Here is a 25419-nt window from a genome sequence, read left to right on the forward strand (position 1 = left end):
AAGAGACATCATTTATCTTTTAAATTAGCATGCACTTATGTACACTTACTGTAGACTTGCTGTGTTCTCTGTCTTATTAATACAATTCCAAATAGAACATTTTTCCAGCCTCAAAGCTACTGTTGCCTAGTAAAGGGATTTTTATATGTCAATATTTAAAGTTTTTTATTAACAGAAAATAGACATATGCAGGCAATGATCAGTAAATAAAGAAGGAAAGAGTCCATTTTAGTTAAGAATGGCAGTAAAGCTTTATTGTAAAGATTAAAATGGTATTGATTTTTTAAAGATGAGTAAGTGTTACTGCGAAAGAGTTTGGGATGGTGTGAAAGATTAGAGATATTGTTCAGAAAGAAGAAAAATGCAAAAGTAAGACTCAGAAGGATGAACTAGCTTGCTATTTTCCAGAAGTGCATGCACTCTTGTCAATCTAGAAAATGATATCTATCAGTGAAGATGAGAAAAAGAGTGACTAGTGAGAATCCCAGAGAGATAAGCAAGAGCCAGATCAATTTTAATGAATTTTTATACAAGTTTAAGGAACATTCCCCTTGTTTTATAGATAAAGAGAAATCAATGTTGGGTGTTAGGCAAAGAGATCACATGATCATAACTTTTTACCCATGATAAAATTTGGGAAAGTAGTGGTGTATTTAGCATTCAAAGTGATTTATTTTTGCTTGCATATTTTTTATTGTTTTGTTTTTAGGGTTTTAATCTTTAACATTAAACCTTGATTCTAATTGTCTTATTGTCCCATCTAAGACAGGACACAAAGTAGATAGGGAAAATGAAGAAACCATTTAAATATCTAAAATTCTCTTAGAAACTCATAATGGAAAGTATTGATTTATGGTTAAAGTTTTACATTAAAATAAAGAGTTTTTTTGCAAGAGGAAAGACTTTTTGGGGGCGCCTGGGTGGCTCAGTCAGTTAAGCATCTGACTTCGGCTCAGGGCATGATCTCAAGTCTGTGAGTTCAAGCCCTGCGTCAGGCTCTATGCTGATAGCTCAGAGCCTGGAACCTGTTTCAGATTCTGTGTCTCCCTCTCTGTCTGACCCTCCCCTGTTCATGCTGTCTCTCCCTGTCTCAAAAATAAATAAACGTTAAAAAAAAAAAAGAAAGAGGAAAGATTTTTTGAAAGGTAAAATGGTAATTTGCAGAAGTACTCTGCGGGGTGCCTAGGTAGCTCAGTAGGTTAAGCATCCAACTCTTAATCTTGGCTCAGGTCATGATCTCATGGTTTGTGAGATCAAGCCCCATGTTGGGCTCTGTTCTGATAGTGCACAGCCTGCTTGGGACTCTCTCTCTCTCTCTGCTCCTCCCCTGCTCATGCTCTCTCTCTCTCAAAATAAATAAATAAACTTAAAAAAAAGTACTCTGCATAATACTGTATCACATGCAACTTGGTAGAGAAAATGCAGAATAATTTAAGAGCTATTTTTATTTTTCCTTTGGCTTTTCAGAGGGGACATAATTCAGGGGGTTAAGACAGAAAAATCTTTAGAGAAGGAAAGATGAATAATAGAATAAATCATGGGTATAGATGCTAATAATCAGAATATTAAATGAAGGTAAACTATAAAAATTCCCTACAAGTTTAGAGTAATCTCAGAGCACCAGAATACTTGTGACTCATATCTCATGGAATATCCTGAGAATGAACCTCCCCGGGGAAGTTGTGCATCTGTCTTAGTTGTGCATCTGAGAAGTGAGTAGCAATAGGTCAGTAAAGTTAAGTAGATTGAAAGATTTAAGAAGAGACCCAGCCAGTCTTATAAATCCCTATGTGGCAGAAAGCAGGGAAAATAGCTAAGAGTTCCTAAGCACATTAACATCTTCAAAATGCATGCGTTTTTTCATAAAATAGGTGTTTATGATCTACTCTTATCATTATTTTTATTTCCTTGATATATATATATATATATATGCATATTTGGATATATATATGTGCACATATGTATATATATATATATATACATATATGTATATATGTGTCAAATGTGTATCTCGTTCATTCTCTACTTATCTAAGCTAATAAAATGAAAACAAATTGCTCCTAAGAAATACATTCCTTCTCAATATGGTTGTTAAATTATTGATTTCCTTATGGAACCACTTATATATTAATCTATTCCATGGTTTCTCAGGATGTGGAAGATGCCAATATCAGAATTAGAATCCAAACTCTAAAACTGTTGCACACCAAAATGTGAGCAGGTAACTATGAGAATCCATTATTATGCTGGTACCTTACAAGATGAATTTATGGGGCCTAGATTAATAGAGTCTGTGTAATTTTTCAGAAGAATAGACCTACTTTGCCTATGGAAGAAATAATCCCAAAGTCAAGTTTTTGAGATTTCTAAATATTAAATCAACTGTTATTCATAGTAAAACAAACAAGCAAATGAGCAAACATCACAAGTTATACACTATGGATATCAAGAAAAACAAAAAAAAATAATAGGTGAGATATTGTCATTGGAGTTATGAGATATGCATTATAAAATTCAAAAAACAAGCAAACAAACAATATTTAAATAAACAAAAATAAACTTTGGAACAAAAGAATGAATAAGTAATTAGAGCTTGTCTAAAGGGACAGGATGATGTGACAAAAAATCCAAAATGATGTTTCAGAAATGATAAAATATGCTTATTGGAATTAAAAACTCAATAAGTAGATTAAAAAATATTTTAGACATGCTGGAAAGAGAGTAAATGAACTAGAAATCAGATCTGAAGAAATGTACCAGAATATCCAGAGCAGATAAAAGATATAAAAGACATGTTAAGAGACATAGCAGATAAAATAATAAAGTCCAGTGTATGTTAAACAGATACATATATATATATATATATATATATATATATATATATATATATATATGTATATACACACACACACACAGGGAAAAAAAGCTATGTAAAAGAAGAGGATAAAACTAAAAGAAAATCCACAGCTTGACTTATAGTAGAAAACACCAAAGAGAGAAAAGATGTTCAAATCAGCCAGAGGGAAAACTATTGCATTTACCAAAGAAGTTTTTAGGCAATGGAAATCAGGCTTTACCCTTAACTTGTATGGTTTGGACTTCATATAGTTACTGTCAAATTGAATTTAATTGTACGATACCTACCTGGTGTCACAAAATTGATGGTAGAACAGATCTACCAACATTTATGGAAAGATATTTATAATATTAAACAAAATCTTTACAAAGGCCAAAATAAAATCCATACCCTGGCTTTCTTATTTTTAATTATTAAATTTTTTAACGTTTTTATTTATTTTTGAGACAGAGAGAGAAAGCATGAGCAGGGGAGGGTCAGAAAGAAAGGGAAACACAGTATCTGAAGCAGGATCCAGGCTCCGAGCTATTAGCACAGAGTCCGAAGCAGGGCTTTAACTCATAGACTGTGAGTTCATGACCTGAGCCGAAGTGAGACATTCAACCAACTGAGCCACCCAGGCGCCCCACCCCGGCTTTCTTTTATGGTGAAAAAAACTGTGATTTAAAAAAAGTAAGTAAATTTCCTTAAATCAACTTCTTAGTAAGTAGGAGCTTGCATTAACATGAAGCTTTAAGATCAATTCCAAGACCTTTCTACTACACTCTGCTAACGTCAAAATATGAATCAATAAATTATAAAGAGTATAATACATTAGTAAATGTAAATAGAACATTTTACTACTTGACTTAAAAATAACATTTTTTTGAAAGAGTGTGTAAATGAGTGGGGAAGGTGCAAAGGGAGAGAATGAGAAGAGAGAGAGAGAGATAGAGGAGAGAGAGAGTGAGAGATACACAAGAGAGAGTGAGAGAGAGAAAGAATCCCAAACTTCCAAATCCAGCATGGGGCCCCACGTGGGGCTTGATCCCATGACCATGAGATCATGATCTGAGCCAAAATCAAGAGTCAAATACTTAACTGACTGAGCCACTCAGGTGCCCCAACATTGGCATTTTAAGACTTCGAATTAGTAAAAATATTGGCCATAGTGAGGTTCACATCATATCTTCATATCACATCTACATGTGAGTAGATTACCGGTGAAAACATTATTACGAAGTTGTTCATAATTTTAGTGTAGTTTATAATGTATTAATCTAAGCAGTCACCTTTGGGGCATTAGAAAAATATGAATTACAGGAATACTCTACTTATTTGTAGAGAAGAGAGATGAAATAGGCCGTCAGTTTTTGAGATTCCATGACTGAGGGCAAAAATAGTATAATCTGAGACAAGATGAATCAAATATTTTTTTATGCTTGGTTGAGGGATGAAGACACTAACCTAGGACCATATTATATTGAGGTGAAGGCAAAAATTACCAAGGCAGTTGATGTCAGTAGAACACTAATGTGTAAGCACAAATGTATATTCTAATTATTATTTTTTTATTTTTAAACTAATATTTGTGTAATTTTTAAAAAACATCTCCACTGGTACCCTTAATAATTAAATGATAGTCTGATCTCTTTCTCTCTCTTTGTATTTTATTTTAAAAGAGAATAGAAATGAAGCTTGATTCAAAAATTAAAGAGCCAGTGTATAACCTACTTTTTAAAATAAAGCTTTGATTTAAGTCTAGAATATTTTGATTAGTTAATATCATGATATTGGAATAAAAATGAAATGGAGAGTGAGAAGGGAAAAGTGCCCATGCTAATCATAATGGAAAAAAGTAAAAACAGGTTGAATGAATTATGGTTGCTGTTGTGATGAGACATAACATTCAATCTTTAATGGAGCACACAGATAATAGGACGGTGCACTCAAACAGAAGCTTTTTGCTAAAAATTGAAGATGACATAATTATAGTTTCAGTAAAAAAAGCTGACCTTGATTCCTGGATGTGTTTATCTGAAATATTATAGGCGGCAATGCAGTAAGAAAAAAGGTGATTTAGGTCTTTAGTGTTAAAAAAAAATGCATTAAAAATGTACACACACAAACACACACACACACACGCAGACAGAAACCAGTAAAACAAGTTGTAGAAAAGAAATCTCTAAATTAAATACATTTGGCCCATATTATATTTTTTCATGTTCTTGGTTATCAGAGTCTAACCTATAAGAAAGTAAAATTATTATTGAAAACCTTAAGTATTTGTTAGTTGTAGTTCTGTAGTTTCCTATAACCCACATTCTAGTTTAAGTCTAGCAAGTTTGTTTGTTTGTTTGTTTGTTTATGTTTTTTTATTTATTTTTGGGAGAGAGAGAAACAGAATCCAAAGACAGCTTCCCGGCCCTGAGCTAGCTGTTAGCACAGAGCCTGACACCGGGCTCAGACTCACAAACCGCAAGATCATTACTTGAACCAAAGGTGTACGCTTAACCAACTGAGCCACCCAGGCGCTCCAAGTCTAACAAATTATTTTTATCAGTTCATGGAAAGACAGGCAGTCACTAATAAATGGAGCCTTTTGAATAAAATAATCAGCTCTTCATTATAAGTCACACATAGGGATCTATGGTTTCTCTATGAGCCTTACTAATCACAAGGCCCTCTTTGAATGTATACAATTAAAATAAGGGATAAAAACAGTAATTCTAAAATCTGTGTGGAGCTAGATTTTACCAATAAGTGAAATACTTCATAGAAATAATATATGTGTTATACAATTTCAAATATGTTTTCTATTTTTATATAAAATGTAAATATAAAAACTTTGTATGTTTATATATGTAGAAGATAGAATATGTTTTATGTATTTATTTTATAAAAATGCATTGTTATATATATATTTACATGTTATATATTTAAAATAATATACCATTACATATTTATACATTTTATGTTAATATATTTATAGATATGCATGTATATTATTCACATATAAATATGATCTATAAAACAAATTTTATATCAATATAAATATATAAGTTATATATATTATATTTTAAAGGCTGTTTAATCTAGGAATTATAGTATATCTTCAGGAAATATCCAGCTTAAACTAAAAGATATTTGAAAATTTGAAATTTCCATCCAATTTAAAGTATATTAATGATTCCAGAGAATGTCATAAAATCTTTAAAAGACACTTTTCATAAATTCTAAAAAAAAACTAATGTAACAACACGCAATATTGGTATTTTCCCTACATTCTAATTCTAAAATTCATTCATCTGTTAATTCACTTAGGCATTTAGGGAGACTGCCCTATTGTCCAGGCTATTTGCTGAAAGCTAGGGTGAGAGAGGTAAATTTAATTCAACACCTGCTGGGTAATTCAGAAAAGAAAATTTGAAAATGATGTACAAATATTAGTACTGAAATGATACATATCTGTAGAACGCTACAGAAGCCTGGTGCAGAGTACTACCTTCAGTCCAAAGAAGTCAGGGAAAGCTGAGACTCAGACTAACAGAACACGTGTGTATTAGGCCAAACAGGAAGAAAGTGGTTTCTGGAGGTATGAAAGGCAAGAAAACATGTAAGCGAATGATAAGTATCTAGTTAAGTCATGTTAGGTGGCTAGACAAAGCAAATGATGCTGCAGGGGTGTCAGATGGTTAAGGCATAGCTGGAGGTCTCATAAGTCAAGCTAAGATGTAACATACAATACATAGCCATCAAATAATTTTGAGCACGATTGATTTTTATTAAAAGTGCTCTTTAAAGACTATGGATGAAGAATTTAAGAGGACAAATGAGAAATTCTGAAGAAAGAGAGAAAGAAACTTTAAGAGGTTATTTTATTTATCTATGCGAGACAGTGAACTCAGGAAGTAAAAATCTCTTGAGAGAGATTAATGACATAGAAAATATATACCATGGAATATATACTTAATATGGGGCACGTGGGTGGGTCAATCAGTTGAGTGCCCGACTTTGGCTCAGGTCATGATCTCACAGTTCGTGAGTTCAAGCCCCACATCGGGCTTGTTGCTGTCAGCACAGAGCCCACTTCAGATCCTCTGTCCCCATCTTTCTCTGCCTCTCCCCCATTTGCACTGTCTCAAAACAAAATTTTAATTAGAAAAATTGATTTATTAAAGCACTATTAAAATTGATAAAAGAAGTAGTTAAATTATTAAAGTAAAATATGAGAAATGAAAAATTTAAAAAATGTGTATCATTACAGATACTGTTTATGGTAAAAAGATTACAAGATAAGATTTCTGCTGATAAACTTCAACTTGTGATGAGTTAGACACACTTATCAAATCTTGGATAAAATTTTAATTTATAGGGCACTTGGGTGGCTCAGTCGGTTCGGTATTTGACTTCAGCTCAGGTCATGATCTCACAGTTCATGGGTTTGAGCCCCGTGTTGGGCTCCATGCTGACAGCTCAGAGCCTGGAGGCTGCTTCAGATTCTGTCTCCCTCTGCCCCTCCCCTACTCATGCTCTGTCTCTCTCCATCTCTCTCAGAAATAAATAAACATTAAAAAAAAATTAAAAATTTAATTTATCACAACTGACACGGGAAAATATAGAAAATTTTGAGTATCCTATGACTACTAAAGACATTTAAATTTAAATTTAAAATCCATCCCTCCTCCCCCCAAAAAAATTCATAATGAAGTTCAGATAGTGTCACCAGAGCTAATGTCTTTCCCTAAAATTTTAAAGAGGAAATGATAACAATCAATCATCCAGAAAAAAAATAAAATAAAATAAGCAGAAATATTTTTTAAAATGTTTTAGGAGGTCAGTATATCATACAGTCCAAATATGACACCAAATGTGACAGTACAAAATAAAATTTAATACCATGAATATCAATGAATGCAAAATCCTCAAAAAAAATTTAGCAAACCAAAATAGTTATATAAAAACGAAAAATACATCCTCACCAACTTAATTCCAGGAATGTGTTATTTACTATTAAAAAATAATCGGGGCGTCTGGGTGGCTCAGTTGGTTAAGCTGCCAACTCTTGATTTTGGCTCAAGTCATGATATGACTGTTGGTGAGTTTGAGCCCTACCTCAGGCTCTGCACTGTTAGTACAGAGCTTGCTTGGGATTCTCTCTCTCTCCTCTCTCTGTTTTTACTCTCTCTCTCTCTCAAAATAAATAAATAAACATTTAAAAAGTAACCAACATACGGGGCACTTGGGTGGCTCAGTCGGTTAAGCCTCTAACTCTTGATTTCAGCTCTGGTCATTATCTCGCAGGTTCATGGGTTCAAGCCCCACATCAGGCTAAGCGCTGTGAGTGCAGAACCTGCTTGGGATTTTCTTTCTCCCTCTCTCTTTGTCCCTCCCCTGCTCATGCTCTCTCTCATTATAAACAAACTTAAAAAAATGTTTAAATTAAAAAAACATAATTCAATAGAGTAGAAGAAAAAAGAAGAGAGATGATATAAAAGATCATGTAAACATATAAAGAAGAGTATTTTATGACATTCGACATCAATTTGTTAAAAGAGACATAGAAAAACTTACACTAAACAACGTATTAATATAAAAAATGTGCAAAGCTTTGTCTCTGGAGTAGAATGACCACTGTCAACATTTCTATTCAATTTTGACCTGAAACCCAACCAGTGTAATAAGGCAAGAAATATAGGAGATGTCTACACGGAACTTATAGACACCAGTGTGAGAAATTAAAGATTCAAATCAATGAAATTATTAAGTTGAACCATAATAAATAATCTTTTAAAAGGTCATAAAAGACTAAATATGAGCACTTTAATACTTAAAATTATAAAAATGTAAAACCTTTTAAACTACTGTTTGAATAGAATTCCATAATAACCTCAGTTATTTTTGTAGAAATTAAGTCAATTTATATATTTATTTTTAATATATAGATCTGAACAAGAACAATAAAGAGAAACAGAAAGCAGAAAGACATTGATGTGTTTATGTTACTGGATATCATGACATAACATAAATTATTGTACTGAAACACTATCATACTGAACAAAAATAAACAACTATATCGTATCAATAGGTAGTCCAAAATTAAAAAAAAAAACATGTAAACATACTGCTTTATAACAAAAATAGCATTACATAAAAATAAAGAAAGTACTTTCAGTAATGATGGCGAATTATTTAAGTTTCAACAAAGGGGAAAAACAAAAAAATATACCCCTGTCTTGTGTATGGTTTAATTAAAAAAAATCAGTTCCTGATAGCCCATAGTTATAAATTTGAAAATTAAAATAATAAATTTTCTAGAAGGTAAAATGTGAGGATAGTTTTAGAGATCTTGAGGGAAGACAATATTTCTTTAAAGTGAGACCAAAAAGGGAGCTTTAAACAAGCAAAAAAAATGGCCTACATTAAAGAAGAATTTCCATTCATTATTAAATACCAATGTGAGAATGAAAAGTAAGCCATGGAGGGAAAGAACATAATCGTAGAACACATACCCATCAAAGAAGCTTTACCTTTAATATAGAAGGAACTATGAAATAATAAGAAAAGGGCAAAATCTCAAGAGAAAAGTGATTGACAGACTTGAAACGTACTTCATAAATGATAAACAAATATAAAAATATGAAAAGTGGCACAATAGCATTAGCCATTATGGGAATGCAAATTAAAATTAATATGAGATTCTAATAGTTACCCCTTAAGAATGGTTGAAATTAATGAAATTGTGACTACAAGATGATTGGTAGCAATAACAACCATCACCTTGTGCTTATGTGGTTGACAATTAGTTAAAAACCCACTTGTTTGGCAGGGAGAGGGGACACCTGGGTGGTTCAGTTGGATCAAGTATCCAACTCTTGATCTTGGCTCAAGTCTTGATCTCAGAGTCGTGAGTTCAAGCCCCACATTGGGCTCTGCACTTGTCATGAATCCCACCTCCCCCCCCAAAAAAAAAGCCTACTTTTTTGACATTTTCTATTAAAGGTGATATGAAGTAGAAAGCTTACTACCAGGTGTATGCCATAGAAAATGTATGTGCATGAGCACTAAAATGATATGTAAAGAAAATGCTTAGCAAAATTATTTGTAATTAGTTCAAATAAAAACAACCAAAACATTCATCAGTAGTTTAATACAAGTAAATTTTAGTGTATCTTTAAAATAAAATACAAGAGGGGCTCCTGGGTGTCTCAGTCGGTTGAGTTTCTGTCTTTTGCTCAGGTCATGATCTTGCAATCTGTGAGTTCCAGCCCGGCTTCTGGAGCTGTTCTGACAGCTCAGCGCCTGAAGCCTGCTTTGGATTCTGTCTCCCTCTCTCTCTGCCCCTCCCCCATTCATCCTCTTTCTGTCTTTCAAAAATAAACGTTAAAAAGATGTTAAAATTCAAGAAAGGGTAAACTATATTTACACATAATCATATCATTTTATACCATCTAAAGATCTGTTGATGGTGAGACATAACACACTGGCCCTGGGATAGCTGGAGAGCAGATTTTTTTATTTACAATTCCAAATGAGAGAAAGCTGGCAAGCAGAGCCACGTAGACATTGCACCCAGAGACAAGGTAATAGCAAGCTGGATCTGTAGGGGACAGCATATGTCTGGCAAGTGCGGTAGGATTAACTAGATTTTGTGGCATCTCGGAAGACTGGTTATTTTGTAAACTGTCAGCACTCTGGTACATAGGAGATGTCTCCAGTTGTGCCTGGTCCTGGTAACTGACCCTGGGCCAACTAGGATTGATGCACACACACTCATCACACATTGTGAGTGATGGACTGACTCACAATGGTACAGGGCACGAGCGCCTGACTAGGGAAGTGGCTGGGTTTGGAATGTATCAGCTACTCATAAAGGGGAACTAATTGGCACAACCAGAATCTCAAAACAGTCCCTGATTAAAGACGGTTCAACTTGAAATTTTTCAACCTTATGACCATGCAAAAGTGATAGGTTATTCAGTAGTAACCGTACTTCGAATTTTCAAGTTGGATTTTTTCCCTGGGTAGCAATATGCCCTGTGATACTCTGAAGTGACGCTGGGCAGCGGCATCAGCCGTGCCATCGCAAGAGTGAACAAGCCATACACTTAGAACCCTTCTGTACCCATAGAGCCATTCTGTTTCTCACTCTCAGAACAGTATTCAATAAATTACATGAGATATTCAGCACTTTATTAAAAAACAGGCCCTATGTTAGTTGACCTTGCTCAGCTGTGGGCTAATGTAAGTGTTCTGAGCATGTTTGAGGCAGGCTAGGCTAAGCCAAGATGTTCAGCAGGTTAGGTTTAGTAAACACATTTTCAACGTAATGGTGTTTTCAACTTATGATGGGTTTATCAGAATGTAAGCCCATCATAAGCGGAGGAAGATCTGTACTGGGTCAAGACAGCATAATTAAAAAGAATATTTTGAACATATGAATGACAAAGACTTAGTATTTAGTGAAACAAGCCAAAAGAAAACAAACTTTGTAATTCTGTGTATAGAAAGATAAATTGAACAATGCTAATGCATTGGTTTAACAGTCAATTTGGCAGTTTCCTTTGAGATCTAGAGAGGAGGTTCTGTTTGGGAATGGGCATGAGCTGGCTCTTTTGTATCCAGTAAAATTCTTTTTCTTCATCGTATAGTGGCTCACTTCTTCACAATATATTTAGCTGTACAATTTACACATGTTTGTATGTTAGTTTTATTTCAATAGAAATCTTATACACACACATTCTAATACACATTATGTTTTTTCTACAGCCATTCACTTATGACATTTAAATGGATTGTTAAAAAGTCTGAACTTGACTAAATAGAAGTTTTACCATCAAATAAAGTACAGGAAAATCTAATGTGCTCATGTATGAGAAATGGTTCATTCAGGAAAGCTGCTCATATATTGTCTCCCAAATGATAGGATTTATTATGAGTAATTAGGAAGAGAGTATAACAAGAAGAAAAATCCACAGGAGAGTTGGTTTTTCCCGTCAGTCCTGTATTAGATAAAGAGCATTGAAGTTTCTTATAAGATGGCCATGGTAATTATTACAGAAATCAATATTAGAAGACAAAATTAGCTAGAAATTACAAATGGAGAGCAAATGTAAAATAATTAACCAGATAAGTCATAATAACTCTTGGAAAAAATACTTTGATGGCTCATAACAGCTAAATAGCAATAATAAGCACCATTTTGTTTAACATCTGTTAGCATTGATCTCATTTCACCATAAATGTGACTCAGCCAAATTTAAAAAAAAAGTGTCAAGTTTTGGGGATCTATTGTACTATAGTTAATAAAGGTACTATATTGCATACTTGAAATTTACCAAGGGAATAAATCCTAAGCATTTTCACCAAAAACAAAAACAAACAAACAAACAAAAAAAAACAAAACACACACTAACAATGAGGTGATAAATGTTTTAATTAACTTGATTATATTAATCATTTCATAATGTATACTTACAACAAATTATCACATTTTATACTTAAAATCAATTATAATTGTATTTGTCAATTATCTCTCAATAAACCTGGGAAAAATTCTTTGAAACAAATAAACACAAAATTTTAATAGCTATAGATAACCATCAAGGTAATTCTTCAAGGTATAGAGAATTATGGTTTGTGAGGTCTTGTGCAGTACTCCTCATTCGACATCTAAATAGGAAGACATTATACCTATTCAACACAGGACAGTCCCGGCTATACCTGATATCCCACCATAGTCATTAATAGTAATCCTTTACCTTCTGAAAAGTGTCCTTGTGTGCACCAAAATTGTGTGGGTAGCCAAAAACAACTAAATATCCACTGCCTTTCTGTTAATCAAGTTATTGGTAATAGCTAGTTTTTAATATTCAAGAAGTTACCATTGATTTAAAGTATCAACTCATAAGCATATAGCTGATTAGAATACTTCTGATGTCACATCTTATCAGTCCTACCAGAGTTTTATGGCCACATCAGTATCAGCTGATGTCCCAAATATCATAGTAGTGATTTCTAAATTTATTTTCTATTCAAAAAACTTTGATAAATTATGCATATTGAGTAACTAACCATGTTGGATTTTAAATTACAGAAAATTATTTACTGTTTGGCATTAATTCGGTGAAGAAATACACATAAACTTCAATACTTTTTAGAACTCTTAAAATACAAACCAGTGCCTCTGAATTAAGAGACACTCAGTGTATCTCTGTAGTGTATCTCTGAATCTTTTTTCTTTGTAATTTGTTTTAATAAAATAACATGTATGTTATAGTAAATTCTCCAATCAGGTATATAGCTAGATAAGCACAAGTCTGTGAACTTGTAATTTGCCAAATGGTTTGGAACAAATAGTAATTTTAATCCCTAATGTAGATATTATAATTTGCAAAGACACCTTATAATATAATTAAAAAAGTAATTATTTTCTCATTTGCAGAAAGATTATGAAATATTTTTATGTATATATAATTGAATATCTAATTATAGGTTTATATTAAAGAGATAAGATTCTTTGCAGCTTTGTATTTTAGCTATATTTTCTAGAAATTTAAATATTTTATATTAGTTTTAATATAATAACAATATCTCATATGGAAGTATTAAAATTTTTAATCTTGATGTATAATATCTGTATAGAGCATGTAAAAAACCTTATAATTAGATACATTGGGGTGAAAAGCTGTTATGAACATTTTTAAGCAGCGTAGACTAAACCAAAAAAAATCATTTGATTACACTTAAATACATGCCTTGCATATTTTTTTGCATATTTTTGAATATGCATTGTTTTAATGTTCTTAAATAAAATCTTTGACTGTATAGCAATATTAAGGAATAGGCCTTACTGTTCGTACCACGATAAAACATTATAGTAACCTATTTGATTTGGCAGCAACCAGAAATTAAAAGACATACATTGCATGTATTTCTTTAGAAAAATTCGCAATCTTGGTTCAATTTCAAAGTGTTGGCAAAGTCTCTCTCTCAAAAAAAAAAAAAAAACACAAGTGGTCATGGTTGTGTGGAGGTGATAAGCATCATGCAGAGCATGGAACCCAGAGAACACAGGCATGTCCCTTGACCCGGGCTTTTCAAAGGCCCAGTCTCTAATAATCATACCAACAGATTCTTCAGAGCTTTTAGCCAAAACAGAACATACATTCATGTTGTGTTTAATGCAAAATGTAACATTCCATGAAAAGGATTTAAGACAAGTGAAATTTGGAGCAATTAGTATTCCAAATGACCTTCTGTGTTTATAATAAGCAGAAGGAGAAATGGGCACTGATCTGAGCTATAGACCTATTTTTATTAAAATCATTTAATTTGATTATGTATAATTCTTTTCATTGTCTAAATTTTATTTGGGGAGAACAAGTTTGAGGCTAATATGAGGAGACTGGAAAAATTTCCAGATTTTGTAACTAATGGCACAATGTCAGCCAGATTTTTTTCTTTTACACTAACTTTATATGAGTTTTATAAGATATTGATATATTAAGTTTTCAGGTAATAAACTTTTGTAAACAAATATTTATTTTTGAAATAAATTAAATGTATAATTACTATTTTAAATAAATCATATAACTTTACAATTATTACTCCAAATAAATAAACCATTTCAAATAATCTGTGATCATATACAAAGGCAATTAAATTATAACAAAAGAGGTTTACTTTGTTTGGCTGTAAAGATTTTTACCCTTAGAGATTAGGTCTTCCAGAAGCCCATGATCATGGCAAAGTTTTTGTCATTCTCACTCTTGTTAATTTTGAGCATTTATTTTGAGTATTTATTCTGCTTGGGAGATAATTTAGCTACTGGATAGTATCTGGGTCAAGAATTAACCTAGAATTTTTCTCAGACTGTCGTCTTAGGAAAGGACAAAAGATGTTCACATCTAGATGATTTATTATGATTTACCAGCATGGATGAAGAACAGATTAACAAATGATCTCCATGCATGGTAAACTTGGCTGTAACACTTGCTTACGAACACAAATTTGTTCTGAGACGGTTGATGTGTTAGGGAATAAGTTTAACACAATGCAGATTTCACATTTGCTTATCTATTGTTTCATCTGTGGGAAATAAGGAATATGTTCAAAACTGCACATAACTGAATTTATATAGACACACACAACCCAAGCATCCTTTACAACCGTAGGTTTACAACATGTGTTATGCTACATACATCATCTTACAATTTAACACATGTAAAATTGTTTTTATTAGTGTTTTCTCTTTTTAAAATGTGTGTTACTAAGTTTTCTAGTGTCTTGATCAATAAACATTGTATATGTATATATACATATATGTAATAAGCCCATTAGCTCTCTTATGTTAATGCACAATTTTGAATAAAAACACATATTTTGTGTTATAGCAGAACTGACTGTACTATATTTTTATAGAAGACCAGGGCACATAGGGTGAATGATTCCAAAAAGTTTAGTAATAGAATTAGGAAATAATATAGATAAAATAAATAAAGAAATCAAAGTCTTTGTTTCCTAAAAAATCCAAGAAAAAAATATATATGAATGATATGATATATATGTAGTATATAAAATATGTATATATATTTTAAACTTAGTTACTTCCCTGCTTGTGAAACTAGAGAAAAAAACCAATATTTCTCTTCTATATTAACAACAACAAAATGTTTAAATATTTACTCAGTTCAGAATGTATACATGCTAATTGACATAGTGATATTTGGGCCATATGTTGTAAGCAATGAAAGAATTATAAGTATAGACTATGTAATGATTAAGGTTTATAAAAATAGGACATAATTTTTGAAGTTTCAGTATTTCACAAAACATTATTGCTTAATTTAAATGTTGAGTCAATATATTGTACATCTGTAACTAATATTGCACTGTATATTATCTAACTAGGATTTAAATACAACCTTAGTGGTGTCTTGGTGGCTCAATTCAGTTAAGTGTCTGACTCTTGATTTCAGCTCAGGTCATGATATAGAGCCTGCTTAAGATTCTCTCTCTCTAATCTCTCCCTCTACACTCATGATCTCTCTCTCTCAAACATAAATTAATTAATTAATTAAAAAGTAAATAACATTTTCAATTAAAACAGTCATGATAACAAAAACACATTTATGTAACTAATTTCATAAATCGACGGTTGGTTACTTGGCCCAGGAGTAAATATTTTCAGCTTTGCAAGTTATATATGATCTCTGTCATAACTACTCAACTCTGATATTAGGGAGAAAGCAGCCATAGATACTGTGTAAACAAATGGGCCTGACTGCATTCAATAAAATTTTACTGATAAAAACGGACATTCAGAATGGACTTCAGTACACTGAAAGCTAATTCATAGCAAATCATTTACACTGTTACAAATGTGATAGTTACTAATATTTGAATAGATCATTGAAATTATAAAACCCTATTATATAAAGTTTCTAATTCAATCCCCCATCAAATCTCCAACAGTTGTATATTATTATTAATAAATTCTAGATAGAGAAATTGTGTTTTGATGAGATTAAATAATTCGGTTAAATATTATTAAAATTAATAGCTATGATCAAAACCAAAACCAGATTTTTAACTAATTATTACTGTGAATACTATGATATGGAGCTTTCAGTGTGTTGGAAAAGGAAGAATTATATAATTTCCTAGGGGAAAATTAAATATTCTTCTCACTTAAGTTCTAAATTATATTCAGATGGTGATTTCAGTAGGGGAAATTGAGCATTAATATACATAACTAGTGTTCAAATACCAGATAACAGGATTTATCTGATAAAGTATATACAAGGTCCCTGTAATATTCAAAATATAAAGTAAGTATTCAAACAAAATAGTTACTGTTCTAAACTTTGTTACAACTTTTGAGAATAAAGTACTCAAGGAAAAAATTTACTTGTCAACCCTGAGATATGGCTCTTAAGATGCAATCCAACTAAAAAAATCCAATGACTAAAATAACCAAATACACCATTGCTTAATTTTATTTTTCTGAAAATAAATATCTAAAATGTTTTTTAAAATTATCTGTCAAAAAATGTACTTTAACTAGCTGTTTATTTTCTTGATGAAGCTATTTATAAACAACAATAAAAGACTGATTCTAAGTGTATCATTTAATCGGTAGCGCTAACATTTTTATAATGTTCACTATACCATATTCAGAATATTGATGACTGGGGTTGTTGTTAGGTGAACCATTCATTCAACCATGAGTATATACATAGCATGTGATATGATTTAACTTATTAGGGACCTTTGCCATGCAGCATCCCCATTGGAATTTCTAAAGCACATGTCAATCAATATACAAATGAAATATTTTTCAATATTACACTTGATGGTTGATATATAGTCCATAAGAGTTAGATTTTCTTATTGATATCATCTGATCATTTGTTTTATTAATTTTGTAACATCAAATAATCTTGTTGTTCAAGATCTTCACTTAATGTTCAATAATCAATCATTTCAAATATATTTTCTTATAATTATGTTGAATATATTTTACATTTTGAAGTAGCAACTTTTCATTATTTTTTTAAACGTTTATTTTATTTATTTTGAGAGATAGAGTGCAAACAGGGGAGGGGCAGAGAGAGAGGAGAGACAGAATCCCAAGCAGGCTCCACACCCAGTGCAGAGATCAACATGGGACTCCAATACCATGAAGTGAGCTCATGACCTGAGCCAAAATCAAGAGAAGGTGGCCTAACCAAATGAGCCAGTAGGCACCCAAGCAACATTTTACTCTTACAAATATATACACATATATATGTATATATATATATGTGTGTGTATATACACATATATATGTATATGTGTGTGTATATACACATATATATGTATATGTGTGTGTATATACACATATATATGTATATGTGTGTGTATATACACATATATATGTATATGTGTGTGTATATACACATATATATGTATATGTGTGTGTATATACACATATATATGTATATGTGTGTATATACACATATATATGTATATGCGTATATATGTATATGTATATGTATATGTACATGTATGAAAGTGTTGATTTCCTTCGCGGACATTGCAAACAGATTAAACATTTTTTTTTTCTTTTCTTAATCTATTAAGAATAGCAGTGAATCAAAAAACACTTTTACAACCTATGTGATCAAATATTTTTGCCAATATAAGAGTGAACATTACATTTTATTTAATGTAGAGTATTAGCATAGAATAGTGTTCAAAGAGTAAAGTGAAGGCATAAAATGTCTTTTATGACAAGAGGTAAGGAAAATTGGAAAACAAGATGAAGGGACAAGGAGAGTGGGCCTGGAGAGGGAACTATTTTCTTCCAATGATCATACCCAGCTGTAGCTAATCAGGGAGTGAGTGTGGGATTTGGAAATTTGGTTCAAACCAAATTTGAACCCAGGGGCAAGTTAGGTTATCCTCGGCTTAGTACTTCTTTATTCTCTTAGGTTTTTAGTGCACCTTTGTTAAAGCACCAGTAAGGACTTACATGGACTTTTGGCAAGTTTTCTTTTTTTTTTTTTTTCAACGTTTTTATTTATTTTTGGGACAGAGAGAGACAGAGCATGAACGGGCGAGGGGCAGAGAGAGAGGGAGACACAGAATCGGAAACAGGCTCCAGGCTCTGAGCCATCAGCCCAGAGCCCGAGGCGGGGCTCGAACTCACGGACCGAGAGATCGTGACCGGGCTGAAGTTGGACGCTTAACCGACTGCGCCACCCAGGCGCCCCTTGACAAGTTTTCTAGAAAGGGAATTGCTCTGTCCAGAAACCAAATTAGGGCTGAGGGAATGCATGACTTACAGAAGGAAATTATGAGTAACAAGAAAGGTTTTAAAAAAACAATGAAGAATGCAGAAGCAGCCAAAGATTCTGTGCATCAGTACTAGGGAAAAGTAACAGCAAACTGGTAGAGTTTGTTGAGCTATAAATATTACTAGGGAATTCCCAAAACTTATTGAGGAAGGAACCCAAGGGCACCACGTGAGATATCTGTTTATATGTGCATGAAGGAGGATCTCAGGATCAGCATGTTTTATTATTAAAGAGTCTTTGACACGACACAGCTAATTATTTATATTCTAAATGTACAGCCAAAATGTTAAATTTTAAATTATTTTGGATACATATATCTTGAAAGCAAACATTTTTCTAAGGTAGCTGTGACTTAAATGTTCTCATTCAACAATACACTTTTTGTTTCCTTAATACTCTCACAGATGCTAGTCTCTATTGCTATTGTGTAGCCATAGGACAGTGTTTGGCCAGTAGAATGTTGATGGAAGTAATATATACCCTTTCCAAGCCTGGGGCATAAAATCATGCATAAGAGATTTTCTGTTCTTTCTTTCAACTACATGGCACTCTTGGAGAACATGTGTTCTAGGTGACTTATCTACACAGAGGAAGAGACATCACCCAGTGGCAGAGCAAAAAGTTAACCATTGTTTTATTAATATATTGAGATCTTAGAAATTATATGTCACTCATGCCTAGATTTGTCTATATTAATACAATAACAAATCATGTAAATGATTTTTTCAAAGTTTCCAATTTTTCCTATGCTGCATCTCTAATCATAGAAAATAAAAATCTGTTGTAACAGTGAATTTGTCACCTTCCATGACCTCCAGTCCATTAGAAATAAAGGGGACCTCCATTATAATTAAAAAGAACCAAAAGGAAATAAAACATGTATTAATACTAAACACATCAAAGACCATAGTTATAGTGCTGTTGCATTTTCTAATTTATTTTCTCTGGTAGCAGTATATTTTTAAGATCAGGTTTAAGGTGAGAATATAATTCTCCCTGGATCTCTCTTTTTTTCTTGACAAAGGAAGAGCCTGTTACTGCTGGCTTTGGACACATTGTCACCAAATTTTAATCTCTATCTTTTGACCCCTTCATGGTCAAAAAATTAAATTATTACAATAACATACTTCAACTACCCCAAATCCAATATTAAATTGCTCTAAAAGGAATCATAGCCTATCAAAAAAACAATGTTCCACTTGCTCTAAAAAAATAAAGTCTTAAAAAAGGAGCAAAGGTACATTTTTACTGATAAGGCATAATTTTTGCCCATATAAATTCTGAAACAAGACCTAGTTTCTACCATACAATCCATATAAACATAACTGAAATTTTTAATAGCTTATTGAGGCATAATGAATTATTTTTACTTTTGTTTTTTAATTGAGGGAGAGAGAGAGAGTACATAAACTGGGGACATGCACAGAGTGGGAGAGAGAATCTTAAGTAGCTTCCATGCTCAGTGTGGAGCCCAATCCAGAGCTCGATCCCATGACACTGGGATCATGACCTGAGCTGAGATCAAGGGTCAGATGCTCAACTGAATGAGCCATCAGACACCCTGAGGCATAATTTACATAACATAAAGTTTATCCATCATAAATTTACAATTACATAATTTAATAAATTTATAAAGTGTTCACTATCAGCCCAATAGAGGTTTAGATATTTTCTCATCCTAAATGTTCCTTTGTGTTCATTTGTAGTTAATCTGTGCTTCTACTCCCTGCCCTAGGCAACCACTGATCTTCTTTCTTTCTATTAAATATCTATCTTTAAATATCTATCATTAAATTGGATAAATTTATCTTTGCTAGCTCTTTCATATAAATGGAATTAGATGTAGTATATTATTTTGCATATGGGTCCTTTCACTCACCATAATGTTTTTGAGATTTATCCAAGTTGGACCACATATCGGTGTTCAGTTTCTTTTAGTTTATTACAGATATACCAAATTTTGTTTATCCATACGTAAATGTATGGATATCTGGTTTGTGGACATTTGGACCATTGTTTGCACTTTTTGGCCATTGTCAATAATGCTATTCTAAACGTTTGTGTACCTGTTTTTGAGTGGATATATGTTTGATCTTAGGACAAGCTTATATTTAACATTCAAGAAATTGAAGGGCATTTGGGTGGCTCAGTCACTTAAATATTGTTAGAATATGTGATGTATCACTTGTCTCTAAGGTTCTGTTTATTTTTTTTTTCAAATTTTTGTGTTTTTAATTTTTTTCTCTCTTTTCTTCAAATTGGTTAATTTTTATTGATTTGTATTCAGGTTCACCAAATGTTTTTTTTTTTTTTTTTTTTTTTTCTAGTGTCACACATCTGGATTGGATTAAACTTAGTTAACTTTTATTTTAATTATCATACTTTTAAATTTCATAATTTGACTTTGGTTCCTTTAATACCCAATAGGTCTCTAGGTATTAATTTATTATTATCACTATTTCTTTAAACTTTATTTCCTTTTTATTTCAATATCTTTATAATAGCTAATGTGAGATCTCTGTGGAAACAAGGATAGTCTCTATAAATTGTTCTTATTTTCCTAAGTATGGATCACAATTTCCTATTTATTTCCATATCTCATAATATTTTTTATTGAAAACTGAGTATATTGCTAATATATTTTAAGTGTGATATTTTCTCCCAAAGATTGTTGCTTTTTTTTTTTTTTGGTTTACTTTTCTTTGTTGTTTTATTGGTTTCTTTTTTTTTAAGTTTATTTATTTATTTTGAGAGAGAGCAAGAGAAGGCAGCATGAGTGGGGGAGGGACAGAGAGAGAGGGAGAGAGAGAGAATCCCAAGTAGGCCCCACACTGTCAGTGCAGAGACTGACATGGAGCTCAAACCCATGAACTATGAGATCATGACCAGACCCCAAATCAAGAGCTGGACACTTAATTGACTGAGCCATCCAGGCAGCCCTATTTATTTCTTTTTTGCTCTTTTTTAATTTTTTTAATTTTAATTAAACTATGGTTGACATACAATATTATGTTAGTTTCAAGTATATAACAACAATGAAATGTTCACCACACTCAATGTAATCACCGTGTGTCACCATACGAAAGAAAATTACAATATTATTGGCTATATATTTTTAAAGTAAGCTCTGCACCCAAAGTGGGGCTTGAACTCATGACCCCAAGATCAAGAGTCATATGCTCTGCCAATTGAGCCAACCAGGTGCCCCTTGACTATATCTCATGTTGTACTTTTGCTGTTGTTATTCCTTTTCTTAAATACTTTGCTAAGTCTGTGAATTCTATTTCCCCTGTAGTGCACAGTTACTGATGTCTCTGTTCAGTTTTATTTTAATTTTAAATAATATTTGCTTTTATATTTAAACCTAACTTTACTCTGGTTTTCTCTGCTTTCTATAACTTACTGAGAAGCCAATGACTACATGGAGGTTGTTTTAAAAAAAAATGTGGGCAATAATCCTTCCACCTCTGTCAATGATCTATGTTTGAATAGGGAAGCATATTTAATGCTCAACTCATTTTCAAGTCTTCACTTCATTCTAGGCCCTTTGGAGTCTTCTATGCATGTGTGGATAGCCATGGAATATACCAGGAATTTGTCAATAGCTTGGACCCTCTTTCTTCTCCATTGCACAAGTACAAAATCACAGTCAGAAATGTTCTCTCTTCAATCATGGACTATAATCTCAGGTTAATAAAATGAGCTGTATCCCATCACTTGCTTGTTGCCTCTGAATAGTCATATCCACGGATGAAGATCCTGGGCATGGACATTGCTCACTGCTCTGAATCAACTAAGTTCCTTTTACCTATAACAATCTGCCAGGTCTCACTTTCCCCATCCTGACATGAACCTGTGTCTACCAACCTGGAAGGACGTGTAAGCAGGTCCAGGCCAATTGCCACAGATTCCCTCAGTTCTTACAGTTCAGCAGTTTTTAAAGCATAAGTGCTTCCTACTTTGGTTTATTCCTTTTGTCAAGTACTATAATACTAAAATGGGTGCTGCTGTTTCTTTTTTCCAGCTTTACTTTTAAAACAGAGGACTTGTCAGTCTTCTCATTGGCCATGGCTGGAAGTTCCACCGCCTTATGTCACTTTTGCAAAGACCGAAACAGGATGTGATGTTAAAATTGGGGTTTGTTTTTCAGTCTCTTAGGGATAATCAACAGTGCCTAATTCAGGGCAGTAGGTATATTGGTGTGGAATGTATTATCCATCCATTCTACTTACATTTATCTGTGACATTCCATTTGAGAGCTAAGTACTCTAGTGGATGAACTAGCTAGTCTTGTTATCTTATTTGCTTCAATTATTAAATTGAATAGATTTTTTTCCCAGAATCTTCTTAATATAATATTTTTTCTATCCAATTCTTTCCACCAACTCAGTATCTGAAGTGCCTTTCATTATTCAGCCAAACAGATACATGAGTTACAGACGGTGCAGTCTTGCCAGAGCTGTTGAATGAATCACTAACTGGAGCAAATGTTTCACTATTTTTTCACACCTTGACAGGAAATAATTTCCTCCTAGGAGGATTTCTCAACCACTTCCAGGAACCCGAATAACCATATATCCATTGGCCAAATGTTTTATCATATTGTCTCTTGTTCAAGAATCTCTTGTTCAGTATGTCTCTTATCACATTGTTCAATTTACCTACCTAGAGAATTTTTCATAGTTTCACTAGCCTGTACCTCTAGTAGTATTACACTTGAACTCTAGTGTTATATCCATCCGGTTGCCAGCTTGCAATCTTCAGGTTCCTCACCATCCCACATACTATACAGATCATTGTAAGATTATCAAATAGTACCATGCTAATATGTAAAAGGGTGTATTTCCTTTTAAATGACTGATTATTTGGTAGATTTATAGAACAATAAAGGGTTCTAGCATAGAATTCATAACCTGAGCACAGTTAATGCCATAGAAGAAAAGGCCATTCCATATGTGGCCTCATTTATTTTAGGATGTTTCTGCCCCATTTTGTAGTAGGAAGAGAGGTGAAGAATAAGGTGGTAAGGTAACTCCTAAATACTATTTGACCAAGGTCTTCTTGGGCTGAAGGAGCTCAACATTAGTCATGTATTCACTTTTCTTCTTGCAGTTCTAGTACAATTTGTTCCTAATTTAGTGAGATAGGGACTCTAAATATTCCCCAAACTTAGTGGTGTATAGAACTTTGGCTTCCATTGCACCACATTATTTTCAACGAGATTTACATCCGTTAGTAAACTCCCTGGTATTCCACCAGGGTCCTGGAATAGGAGGGTCCCTTGACTACAGGAATTACACTCATAAAAACATATATTTTCCTTCAAGAGGCAAGATATACAAGCATACCCACTGTATTCATAACCTCTGCACCACAGTTAATAACATTAAAGCTCAGTCAATATCTTCTCATAAAGCATGGAGAGTATCACCAGAAATGGTTCCCTGTTAGTGAAAGCTATTACCTATTAGACTGACTTGAAGTCAAAAAACTTTCTCAGAAGTCCTTATCAATGCAAAAGGTTCATACCTCTTTTTCATGTTTTACTCATGGTTCTACCCTAAAAAGATACAGTGTGGTCTAGTTAAACTTGTCATGGTTCATTTTCAGTTAAATATAGTTATTTAGTGCTTATGATGAGTGATGTCCCAGCTTTAGAATTGTGAAACAATATGAAAAATCTGCGAAAAAGTCCTTGATTTCATGTCATCTACAATTAAGACATGCCAGAGAAGGATTCCATAAGATATACTATTTTTGGAAGATATCCTTAATAAATTGTGTAACACTTAGGAATGAAGAAAGCATCACATTTTTCAAGCCACAGCAATATTATAACCATTTAAGTGATCCACTTAATCACAAGAATCACAAGAATGTATAATTGCAGTGAAGTTTGATTGAGTAAGAGGAAAAACATATTCTGAATAACATATTAGAAGGTAACCTGTTATTTAAAACTCCCATCCCATCGTATACTGGAATAACTTTCATTGATTGTTTTTTAAAGCTGCACAACTAATTTATAAATTATATTTTTCTAAGCAGGAGAAATTTCACTGCTTTTTAAAAAATATATGTCTTGGTATGGGGTGCCTGGGTGGCTCGGTCAGTTGAGATTCCGATTCTTATTTCAGCTCAGGTCATGATCTCACAGTTCATGGGACCCATCCCTGCATCAGGCTTTGAGCTGGCAGTGTGAAGCCTGCTTGGGATTGATTCTCTCCGCTTCTCTCTCTCTTTCTCTCTCTCTCTCTCTCGCTCTCGCTCTTTCCGCCCCTCCCCCCCTTGTGCACTGTCTCCTCTCTAAATAAATAAATTCATTTCAAAGTATATATATAGTCTTATTTACATATTTTTGTTGCTATTATGGAAATAAATGAAGTCAGCATAAAGTGTGTCAGCAAGTGTGAGTCAGCAAAAGCTATTTATTCAAAGTCTGCAAGGGAGTCAGCTACTATCACTTGCATTTGGCAAAAACTCAGAGGCAGGTAGGCGATTGTGAAGGTTTTATGGTGAAAAAGAAGCGAGGCTTCTGGTGTGTCCATGATGAAGTTTTGGGGTAATGGTGGGTTGGTCCAGAGCCGATGACCAAGAAAGAATTCTTGAAGACATCTTTGGCGCAAAAAGATAATTTTATTAAGACACAGTGAGAGAACCTGTGGGTAGGAAGAGCTGCACTAGGGTCATGACAGGTAACTGATTACATACCCTCAGGTTGGGAGGGGGTTAGGGATAGAG

The sequence above is a fragment of the Felis catus genome, chromosome B1, assembly GCF_018350175.1.
Source record: "Felis catus isolate Fca126 chromosome B1, F.catus_Fca126_mat1.0, whole genome shotgun sequence".
Taxonomy (NCBI): domain Eukaryota; kingdom Metazoa; phylum Chordata; class Mammalia; order Carnivora; family Felidae; genus Felis; species Felis catus.